The sequence below is a fragment of the Tupaia chinensis genome, unplaced genomic scaffold (assembly GCF_000334495.1).
Source record: "Tupaia chinensis unplaced genomic scaffold, TupChi_1.0 Scaffold000214_1, whole genome shotgun sequence".
Classification (NCBI taxonomy): domain Eukaryota; kingdom Metazoa; phylum Chordata; class Mammalia; order Scandentia; family Tupaiidae; genus Tupaia; species Tupaia belangeri.
The window spans coordinates 679,026-690,577 of NW_006159689.1; the positions used below are offsets into that span (position 1 = coordinate 679,026).

At 45.7% G+C, this 11,552-nt stretch overlaps 1 pseudogene; it reads left to right on the forward strand.

Annotated features, from left to right (window-relative positions):
* The first annotated feature begins 68 nt into the window (after positions 1–68).
* LOC102479547 (short transient receptor potential channel 3-like) lies at positions 69–3,490 on the forward strand (annotated as a pseudogene).
* The last annotated feature ends 8,062 nt before the right edge of the window (positions 3,491–11,552 follow it).

The following is an 11,552-nucleotide window of genomic DNA, read 5'->3' on the forward strand; positions in this document are numbered from 1 at the left end:
GCCCCGCTCCCCCGGGCCTAACCTGTTCATGGAGGGAAGCCCGTCCCTGCGGCGCATGACGGACGGTGATGCGCGAGAAGGGCCGGCGCCAGGCTGTCCGGGGGCCGGCTTTCGTGTTCAACGACGGGGCACCAGCCTCACAGCGGAGGAGGAGCGCTTCCTCGACGCCGCCGAGTAAGGCAACGTCCCCGTGGTGCGCAAGATGCTGGAGGAGTCCAAGACGCTGAACGTCAACTGCGTGGACTACATGGGCCAGAACGCGCTGCAGCTGGCCGCGAGCAACGAGCACCTGGAGGTGACGGAGCTGCTGCTCAAGAAGGAGGAACTGGCGCGCCTCGGAGACGCCCTGCTGCTCGCCATCAGCAAGGGCTACGTGCGCATCGTGGAAGCTGAAAGGTTCCTGCCGATAACCAGCCAATCCTCCTTGTCCAGGGAGTGCTACAGCGACCCCAATCAACCACAAAAGTCGGTTCTTGATGCAAAATACAAGAGGCTTTATTGCTAGCGCGCTAGGACTCCACTCTCGGTCATGCAAGACACTGTAGCGAGTGAAGCCCCGAACAAAGGGGCGTTCAGGTTATATAGACATCGGTGGGGTGAGGGGAGGAAAGAATGAGGAAGTAAGGTAAGGGACCTGACTTCTTGCATGGAGCTGAGCTGGCCTGCTGAGCAAGTCTTTGGGGTTTGCATACCCAGGGCTTTTATCATAAAGGCAGCATCAGCTTAGTACAGAAGCGAAAAGGCAAAAGTTAAATGTTATCTTTACAGAGCTAAACAGGCACAGATGGATTTTATTCTTACAGAAGCCATCCTCAACCGCCCCAGCTTCGCGGCCTGCAAGCGCCTGACGCTGAGCCCCTGGGATCAGGAGCTGCAGGACGACGACTTCTACGCCTATGACGAGGACGGCACGCGCTTCTCGCCGGACATCACGCCCATCATCCTGGCGGCGCACTGCCAGAAGTACGAGGTGGTGCACATGCTGCTGCTGAAGGGCGCCCGCATCTAGCGGTGGCAGGACTATTTCTGCAAGTGCACGGACTGCATGGAGAAGCAGCGCCACAGCTCCTTCAGTCACCTGCGCTCCAGGATCAACGCCTACAAGGGGCTGGCGAGCCCAGCATACCTGTCCTTGTCCAGCGAGGACCCGGTGCTCACGGCCCTGGAGCTCAGCAACGAGCTAGCCAAGCTGGCCAACATCGAGGAGTTCAAGAACGACTGTTGGAAGCTCTCCATGCAATGCAAGGACTTTGTGGTGGGGGTGCTGGACCTTTGCCGAGACTCGGAGGAGGTGGAAGCCATTCTGAATGGAGACCTGGAGGCCATGGATCCTCTGGAGGTGCACAGGCACAAAGCCTCGAGTCGAGTCAAGCTCGCCGTTAAGTACGAAGTCAAAAAGTTCGTGGCTCACCCCAACTGCCAGCAGCAGCTCCTGACCATCCGGGCCTGCGGGAACAGACCGTGGCCATCAAGCGTCTGGTCGTGCTGGTCGTGGCCTTGGGTCTTCCATTCCTCGCCATCAGCTACTGGATCGCACCATGCAGCAGGCTGGGGAGAATCCTGCGAAGCCCTTTCATGAAGTTCGTGGTGCACGCTACTTCCTTCATCATCTTCCTGGGCCTGCTTGTGTTCAATGCCTTGGACAGGTTCAAAGGCATCACCACGCTGCCGAACATCACTGTCATCGACTACCCCAAGCAGATCTTCAGGGTAAAAACTACCCAGTTCACATGGACCGAAATGCTCACCATGGTCTGGGTTCTTGAAATGATGTGGTCCGAGTGTAAGGACGTAGGGAGTGCATTTTGCAGTTATGGAATGTGCTCGACTTCGGGATGCTCTCCATCTTCATTGCCGCTTTCACGGCCAGATTCCTCGCTTTCCTCCAGGCCACGAAAGCACAACAGTACGTGGACAGTTACGTCCAGGAGAGCGACCTTAGCGAAGTTACACTCTCACCAGAGATCCAGTATTTCACGTACGCTAGAGATAAATGGCTCCCTTCCGACCGATCATGTCCAAAGGTCTTTACGCCATAGCTGTCGTGCTGAGCTTCTCACAAATCGCGTACATCCTCCCCGCAAACGAGAGCTTCGGCCCCTTACAGATCTCTCTTGGAAGGACTGTGAAGGACATTTTCAAGTTCCTGGTCCTTTTTATTATGGTGTTTCTTGCCTTTATGATTGGCATGTTCATACTGTATTCTTACTACCTTGGGGCTAAAGTTAATGCTGCTTTTACCACTGTAGAAGAAAGTTTCAAGACTCTATTTTGGTCAATATTTGGGTTGTCTGAAGTGACTTCCGTTGTGCTCAAATATGATCATAAATTCACAGAGAATATTGGACACATCCTTTATGGGATATACGTCACAATGGTGGTTGTTCTACTCGACATGCTAATTGCTATAAGTAATAGCTCATATCAAGAAATCAAGGATGAGAACCAGCAGTTAGTGTAATGGCTATGTCGCTGGACTCCCACGTAGTCGACCGTGGTTCGTGTCCCAGACCCGGTGGCTTAAAACTCACGCCGGGCGCGTTTGTGTGTGTGCCCAAGATCCCGAGAGGAGAATGGAGGTGAAGGGATTGCGGCGTAACCATCCCCCTGGGGGGTGATTTCTCGCTTTCTGTCTCTCTCTGTCTGTCTAGCGAACGCACGAGAACCAAGCCTAAAAGAAAAATCCCCAAAAAAAAAAAAAAAAAAAAAGAAATCGAGGATGACAGGGACGTAGAATGGAAGCTGGCCCGTTCGAAACTGTGGTTATCCTATTTTGACGATGGAAAAACGTTGCCTCCACCCTTCAGTCTAGTTCCTAGTCCAAAATCATTAACTTTTCCAAATGCAGGAGGAGAAGGCTACAGAAGGATACCGAGATGGGGATAGGTAACTCCAAGTCCAGGTTAAACCTCTTCACTCAGTCTAACTCAAGAGTTTTTGAATCACACAGTTTTAACAGCATCCTCAATCAGCCAATACGTTATCAGCAGATTATGAAAAGACTCATAAAAGTGCTATGTTTTGAAAGCACAAGGAGACAAGGAAAATGATGAAATCAAGCAAGGTATCTCCAGCCTTTGTTACGAACTTTTGGAAGACAAGAGCCAAGCAACGAGGAGTTAGCCATTCTAATCCATAAACTCAGTGAGAAACTGAATCCCAGCCACCTGGAACTACGGCTTAGACTACAGCACAAATGTGGGCAATAATATTTCTAAGTATGAAATACTTGAAAACCTGTGGTGTACATTTTTAGTATTAACTACCTTTACCATGTGAATCTTTAAAAGTTAGGTCTTAATGATTTTACTGTTTTCTCACATGAAAATGTATTTTCATTGTCCGCTCTGCCATTACAAACAATGCCATACCAATGTATTTAAAAGCCCGATATGACTACATTGTTGACACCTTTGTCCTTTTCAGCGTAAACTCTATGTTTGTTTCCAAGGAATTGTAAGCGTCTTGGGGACAGAGACTGTGTCTTATTCATCTGTGTGTCTCCAGCATCTAGTACAGTGCCTCGCACATAGTAGGTGCTCAGTAAATGTTGTTGAAACCAACTGAACTGAACTGCCAAGGAAATATGAATAAACATAGAAGGTTTGTGTAGTATACTTCCCCCTTGTCCAAGTGCTGAAGAAATTTTTTAAAAAATAGAAACTGAAAAAAATTTTACAACTATGACCTGGAGAGATTTTTCTTAGAATTTTAAGCATCACGGATACTCCTAGAACCATTGAGCCCTGAGTGAAGAAATTAACAATGGAATGGGTTAATAGGAAATATCATTACACTACATTACATATTTAAGTTTCATAGACTTGTTCAAAGCATCACATTAAAGATTTTTCTGAAATACATGCTGTTTGCTTTCCATCTGAGACTTTGGTTTGTCATTTTATCTGTCATGCGAATTCAGCAAGCTTTTTAATGTTGGGGTAATACAGGGTTGTTATTTTGTTATCATCTAATTTCTGCCTCTGATGATTCAATGCTGAGTGTCAACAACCGACCTCTTATCTTGTCAATGAGCTCCTTTCTGAGTTCTAGAGGGTCTGCTGGGTCTGGAGGAATAGCAGCGAACAATGACCATCTGGAAAGACAAAGCCAGGCAAGACCAGATGTGTTTCATTTCTCCTGGAATCATCTCTTGCCATAATCGCCTATAACGATCAGCATATATATTTTTTTAGCATATCTTTTTCTTACCAAAGGATTTCAGTTCAATTCCACACAGAGGAGATTGTGATGTATTTGTACCCAACTTACCATGCAACAAGCTGATTTCTGATAATACCCACCATGTCTAATGACTTTAATAGGAAGGGGAGAGAGGCCAGTGCCTTCCCTGGTCTTTTCACAGACTACAAAGCACTCAAAGTATTTTTGTAACTGCTAGGGTTAAATCTCTTGTAGAGTTATGTTTGAGCTCCTGAGTCTTCTAGTTCATTCCTGCCAAGTCTTACAGGGATACAAATTGTGATCATGGCTCCAAGAGTCTCATCCATCTTCAAAACCGGTCAAATGTGGTAAAAATTATTACTGTAACTCAGGAAGGCTTTCTAGACATGAAAATTAAAAATGAACATTAAATGGAACTCCATAAAGCTTTTCAAAGATTACTTCTTGGGCCAGTTGTGTAGTACAACAGTTAAGCACCATGATTAGTGAGGTAGAACCTACCTGGCTGACTGTGGTTTGCGTCCCAGCTCCAGTGGCTTGAAAAGCACACTTAAGTCTGTGTGTCTATACCCTCAAAATCCTGACAGGAAGAAAAAAGGGAGGAGAAAGGATTGCAACATGATCGCGTCCTACTCGGGGAGGGGTGCATACACTCTCTCTGGTGTGCACATGTGCCCTCTGACTATTAAAAATAAAGATTATTTCTTAAATCTACTTTGCGGGAATATAAACAAATTAAGAGAGGAACTATATACTTTTATTGGCTGCCCTTGTAGAATATTTCATTAATTTTTGTGCTATGCTAGTGGTATCTGTCTTAAACATTTTTCAGATTTTATGTATTTTATGTCATGTCCCAGAATTGAATAAAATTTCGAAAAAAAAAAAAAAGAATGTCTATATTCAGAAAACAGGATAACCGCTGGCAAGGCTATGGAGAAGAAAGAACCTTCTTGCATTGCTGGTAGAAAAGCAGGTTGGTACAGCCACTAAGGAAAACAATATGGAGGTTTCTCAAAAATTTACAAATATGGGGCCAGCAGGTGGTGTGGTGGTTAAGGCACTGGATCCCATCTGACTGACCCCACAGTTTGACTCCCAGACCTAGTGCTTTGAAAAACACATTTGGCTTGTGTTCACATATGCCCCAAATCCTGAGAGGAGAATGAAGGAGAAGGGATTGCATCCACCCAGAGGATAATTTCTCACTTACCTTCTCTCTGTCTTTCTCATGAACCCTATGGCAAAAATCTAAAACAAAACAAACAAAAATAAACTAAAAAAAATTTACCAGTAGAATTACTATATTGCTCAGTAATCATACTCCTGCATATCACCCCAACAATAGGAGACATTCAGTCAGAAAGACACTTGCACATCCTCATGGGGATGGCCACGTCACAATTCCTTCTCCTCCATTCTCCTCTTGGGATTTTTGGGCATGCACATACACACACCCAGGGTGTGTTTAAAGCCGTTGGGTCTGGGACTCAAACTGCAGTTGACTACATGGGAGTCCAGCAACATAACCATTACATCATCTTCTGGTCTCACACATCCATACTTATTGTGGCAATATTCACAATTGCTAAAACATGGAATCAACTTAAGTGCCAAACAACTTAGGCTGATTTTTAAATTTGGCACATGGGACCAGTAGATGGCATAATAGTTATGTTGCTGGACTCCCACATGGTTAACTGCAGTTCGAGTCCTGGACCAGACAGCTTAAAACTCACACCAGGGATCCCAAGAGGAGAATGAAGAAGAAGGGATTGCAGCATGGCCATCACCCCTGGAGGGTGGTTTCTCAGTTTCTGCCTCTCTGTCTTTCCCTGTCTCTCTCTGTCGAGCATACATGCCCTATAGCAAAAATCACTTTAAAAAAAAGTGGCACATATACACAATGGAATGCTACTCAGCTGTAAGAATAGTGAGATTGTTGTTTGATACAAAGTGGATGAATACTGGAAATTTAATACTAAGTGAAATAAGCCAGACTATGAAAGACAAACGTGCTATGTCCCCACTCAATATATACACGCATGTCCACACTCAATATATACATGCATGTCCACACTCAATATATACATGCATGTCCACACTCAATGGCAGAAGTTGAAAGATTCAAAAAGATTAAAAGATCAGGACCAGCAGGTGGTGTAATGACTATGTGGCTGGACTCCCGTGTAGTCGACCACAGTTTGAGTCCCGGACCCAGTGGCTTAAACTCACGCTGGGCACATGTGCATGCACATCCAAGATCCTGAGAGAAGAATGGAGGAGAAGGGATTGTGGCATGGCCATCCCCCCTGGGGGGTGATTTCTTGCTTTCTGTCTCTCTGTCTCTCTCTCTCTGTCTTTCTATTGAGCACACGTGCCCTATAGCAAAAACATCTCCAAAAAAAGATTCAAAGACATAATAAAAGGGAGGGAAGTGTAGATACCAGAGAGGGTAAATGAGTGCGGGAGGGTGGCAGGGACACAGGGAAGAAATACTTAGACACAAAAATGTAAGGTTTTCTATTGAAAAGCAAGTATATAGTAATATCCTTAATCTGACTATCACACACTGCCTATGGGCCTTGACAAACTGAAACAGGAGTTATACCCACTTACAGTAGGTAGGGTGAGGGCCCCAGAAGGAAGTCACTGTTTTTCTTTTTAACGAAGTCTCTGTGTTTTCCCTGTACGGTCTGCTTAATGTACAATACACACCCCTTTTACGTGTTCCTAAGGAATTCAGGACTCCTTGCTAACAAGGCAGGAGTTAGGGATCTTGAGCACAGACAGGGGAAGGCCAAGATGGAGTCACAGTGGCTAAGTTCTCAAAGCCAGAAGCTGGCTGCACTGGGACTCAGAGCCACTGCAGCTAAGGGCAGCAGCCTCTATTCAGTAACCGTATTCTAACCAGAATGCAGGACACTACAGTCTGCTGAGCCCACAACGAATACCATACTAAATCACTCATACTTCCTAAAGCCCACTTCATCAGAGAGCCAGCCCACTACTCAGCCTGCGATGAGAACCCCTCACCTCCAACTCCTCTTCAGCAACCCATTCGGCCCCTTCCACTGCAGTGGAGGCTGGTTCTCCTTCTCTGATAAACCGCTGCCCCATGTGTCTCCAGTTTTACATGCACTCTCACACACGTGTGTGTAGTTATGAACAATTTCATTACCTGGGTAGATTCTTATGGCCACACACAATGGAGACACTGTCCCATCACCATAGATAAACTCTTCCTGCTGCTCCCTTTCCTTTCCTACAGCCAGGAAAACACTAATCTATTCTCCGACTCCGTCATGTCGTCATTTTGAAAATAAATCATGGGCCATCCAGTGGGGTGGTGGTTGAAGGAGCTGGATCCCACATGGCCACCTGTTTGAGACCAGGTGCAGTGGCTTCAAAGCATATACTGGGTGTGTGTGTGTGTATGCCTAAAATCTTTAAAGGAGTGAGAAATGGAAAAGATGGGTTGTTGGTGACCCGCCCCTATAGGGTACTTTTTCACTCCCTCCCCAACATATCTTTCCAGGGAGTGCACATGACTTATGGCAAACTTTTAAAAAGGGAGAGAGAGAGAGGGATGCAATACCTTTTGAAATGGCTTTTTTCCCCAATCAGTATAATTTTTTGAAGATCCATCCGAACTGTCGTGCGTACCAAAAATTTGTAACTGCGTAGTATTCTATTTATGCATTTTAGACAGTATTAGAGGTGAGGGGTGTGCACAACCCTGTGGATTGTTCCCCAGCTGCCCTGTAACTCCCTGGGACTGAAGTCTGCAGGGCCCTATAGTGACAATGAGTGAAACTGTCACCCCCCCACTAGGCCCTGCTGACATGCTGCCTTAGGGAGCATGTCCCCTCCCTTCCTGACGGTGTCTCCTCGCATGTGCCCAGATTCCCACAGGATCAGTCTGGAAGGGAAATCACTGAGTAAATAGTAAATAGTATGTCATGCACAGGGCTGTGGTTAAAAAATAAACCTGGCACCCAAAAGGTGGTAATTGATTTACTATGAGCTCTGACTTACATATGATAGTTGTAGAAATTTGGGGGATTCAGTGTGGGTCTTGAAAATGTGTGCACTGTGTAATGATCAGGTCAGGGCCGTGGACTTATCCTCAGTGGGCTGGACACTGGTGCAGCAGTAAAGGTGATGCCTGTGGAGCTGATGCACGTGGGAGGTTCTGGGCTCACATCTGAGACTCCCCTGCGTGCCCATGACCCAGGGTTGGCTGAAGATGAGGTGGATCAGTCAGCTCTCAACTGAGACTCCGGGGCTCTGTCTCTCTGTCTCTCTTTTTGCTTTTCTCACTCATGAGAAACTTTAATAAAATAATTTTCTTTAATTCCACCATCTCGAACATTTATCATTCCTTTGTGTTGGGACGTTCGGGCTCCTCTCTTACTCTGACGTGCACACTGAATTGTAACTATCGATTCTCCTCTGTGCTGTAGAATTCCAGAACTCCTCCTCCTCCTCACCTGCATTCTTGTACCTGCTGACTAAGTTCTCACCGTCCCCTCACCCCGTCCCTTCCCAGCTCCTGGCATCCTCTGTTACACGCTGTGCTCACAGATACTGTAAGCCTTGGTCTCACTGATGGGTGAGAGCACACGTGGCCTGTCTCCCAGTGCCCTGTTTGTCTCACAGCATTGTCCCCTCAGGCTCATTCATGCTGCCTTAATGGCTGGGTGTCATCCTCTCCAACGGCTGAAAACACCCCTGCTGTGTAAGTACGCGTTTTCCTTGTGCGGTGTTGGGCATTTAGGTGGAGTCCGTGTCTTAGCTGTTTCAGTAAACATGGAAGAGCACACAGCTTCTCCCCATATTGATTTCCTTTCGCTTTGTATATGCCCAGTAATGGGACCCCTGGCTCACGAGCTAGTCCTATTTTCAGTTTTTGAAGACCCCTCTTCTGTTTACTGTAGTCGCTGCACTAATTTACGTTCCGACCAGCAGTGCACAAGAGCTCCTTGTCCTCCAGAGCTGAGCCAGGACTTCAAAACATAGTACAAATCCACAGTGACCAAAAGTACAGGTTCTGACACAGAAACAGGCACACAGAACAGTGGAACAGAATGGAGAACCTGGAAATCAACCCACAAACACGGCGAACTGACTTTTAATAAAAGTCCCGAGAATGTTCAGGGGAGGAAGGACAATCTTTACTAAATGGTGCTGGGAAAACTGGATATCCGTGTGCAGAAGAATGAAACTAGACCCCTCTCTCACTCAATACAAGTATTAACTCAAAATAGATTGAAGTCTTACATGTAAGACTCCAAACCATGAAGTAACTAGAAGAAAATATAAAAATATAGGGAAGCAATTCAGGACACTGATGTACACAAAGAGATATTTATTCTATAAGCCCTCAAAAACAAGGGCAACTACAGCAAAAATAGACAAATGAGGGGCCAGCAGTTGGCATAATGGCTACGTTGTTGGACTCCCATGTAGTCGACCGCAGTTTGAGTCCTGGACCCAGTGGCTTAAACTCACGGCCGGGCACATGTGCGTGTGTGCCCAAGATTCCGAGAGGAGAATGGAGGAGAAGGGATTTTGGCGTGGCCATCCCCCCTGGGGGGTGATTTCTCGCTTTCTGTCTATCTCTTTCTGTCTTTTTGTCAAGCGCAGGCACCCTACAGCAAAAACAAAAACAAAAAAACTCTCCAAAAAAAGATAGACAAATGGAATCACATCAAAGTTAAAGTTTCTGCCCAGCAAACAAACAGACAGACAAACAGACAGGATGGGAGAAGCTATTTGCAAGTTATACATCTGAGAAGGGATGAATGACCAGACGTATCAGGGACTCCAACAGCTCAACAGTAAAAGAGCAAATGACCCAATTAAGAATGAGCAATCCATCTAAACAGTTCTTGAAAGATGACATACAGACGGCCAAAAAGCTCACGAAAGAATGATCCTAAGGGAAGTGCAAATCAGACCACAATGAGGTGGCCCCTCACACCAGTTAGAAGGGCTAGTAGCAAAACATATAGAGCGAGATTTAAGAAATGCCATCGTTATGATCAATAAGGTCCTTCCATTGTTGTTTGTTTTTATTTAAAAAAAAGTTTTGCTTAGACATAACTGACATAAAATTCACGGTACATAGTTTTAGTCCTTGGCTTGTTCTGATTCATGTATCTGAAGTCGTCACCACACGCAGGCAGCTCCGATACCCACACCCTCAGCACAGTCCTCCCGTCTCTGCTCCTTCCTCCAAGCACCCACTGGCCAGGTTCCTGTCACTGTAGAAAGTTCGCACTTCCTAGAGTTCACATAAAAGCAATCATACAGATGTGTTCTTTTTGGTCTGGCTTCTGTGACTTGGAGTGATTACTTCGGGGTCAGAACTAACGTTGTTCAGCAGTTCATCCCTCTCTCCCACTTAAACCAGACAGTGGCGTGTTAGTGCATGTGCACACCTGCTAGTTCATGACAGTTTTTTTTTAACCAACTTGTGGTGATTACAAATAAAGTTCTGTGAGCATTCATGTACAAGTCTTTGTAGATACATGTATTTTGTTTTCCCTTGGAAAAATAGATTGCAGTGGGAAAACCGTACAGTAGGTGACTTAATCTTCTAAAGCAACAGCCAAACTGTTTCCCCGATCAGCCCGAGAATTCCAGTCTCCACGTCCTCGTCAACACGCGGCGTGAGTCTTTGACTGCTTCTCATTCTAACAGGCGGCAATGGTATCGCTTTGTGGTTTATAATTTGCATGTCTCCGATATCTAATGATGTTGAGAATCTTTTTATGTGCTTACTTGTCGGCTATGTATCTTCATGGCTGATAGCTTTTGACTAATAATAGGTTCTAGATTTGTCAGAAATGTCTGCATCTATTGAGATGAGCATATGTTTTCCTTCATAGTTTGTTAATATGGTGAATGGCACTGAGCGATGTCTGACTATGAAGCCAACACTGCGTTCCGGGGATACACTCCATTAGCAGGGGTGTGCAAGCCTTTGATGACATTATGGGATCAAATGCTATCAGTGTGCCACCATTTTGCTTACAATTTTTGCAACTATGTTTACGGGGAATATTTAATGTTCTTGCCTTGTTTTGGTATCACGGTAACTCTGGCTTTATAAAACGAGCTGCAAAGTGCTGCTTCCTCTTCAGTTGTTCAGGAGTGGCACAGAGGGTTTGTCAGTAACGATCCCATGGGTCATTGCAATAGGAAAGTAATGAACTCGCGTGGAGTAAATAAACACGGACCATGTTGGGAAATGTGGAATAAAAGAACATGTCAGCAGACACTGTCCTACTGTACTAACAAGCTGCGACCATGATTCACATTTACTCTCCCTTTAACCCCTGCTCCCACCCCGAGGGGGG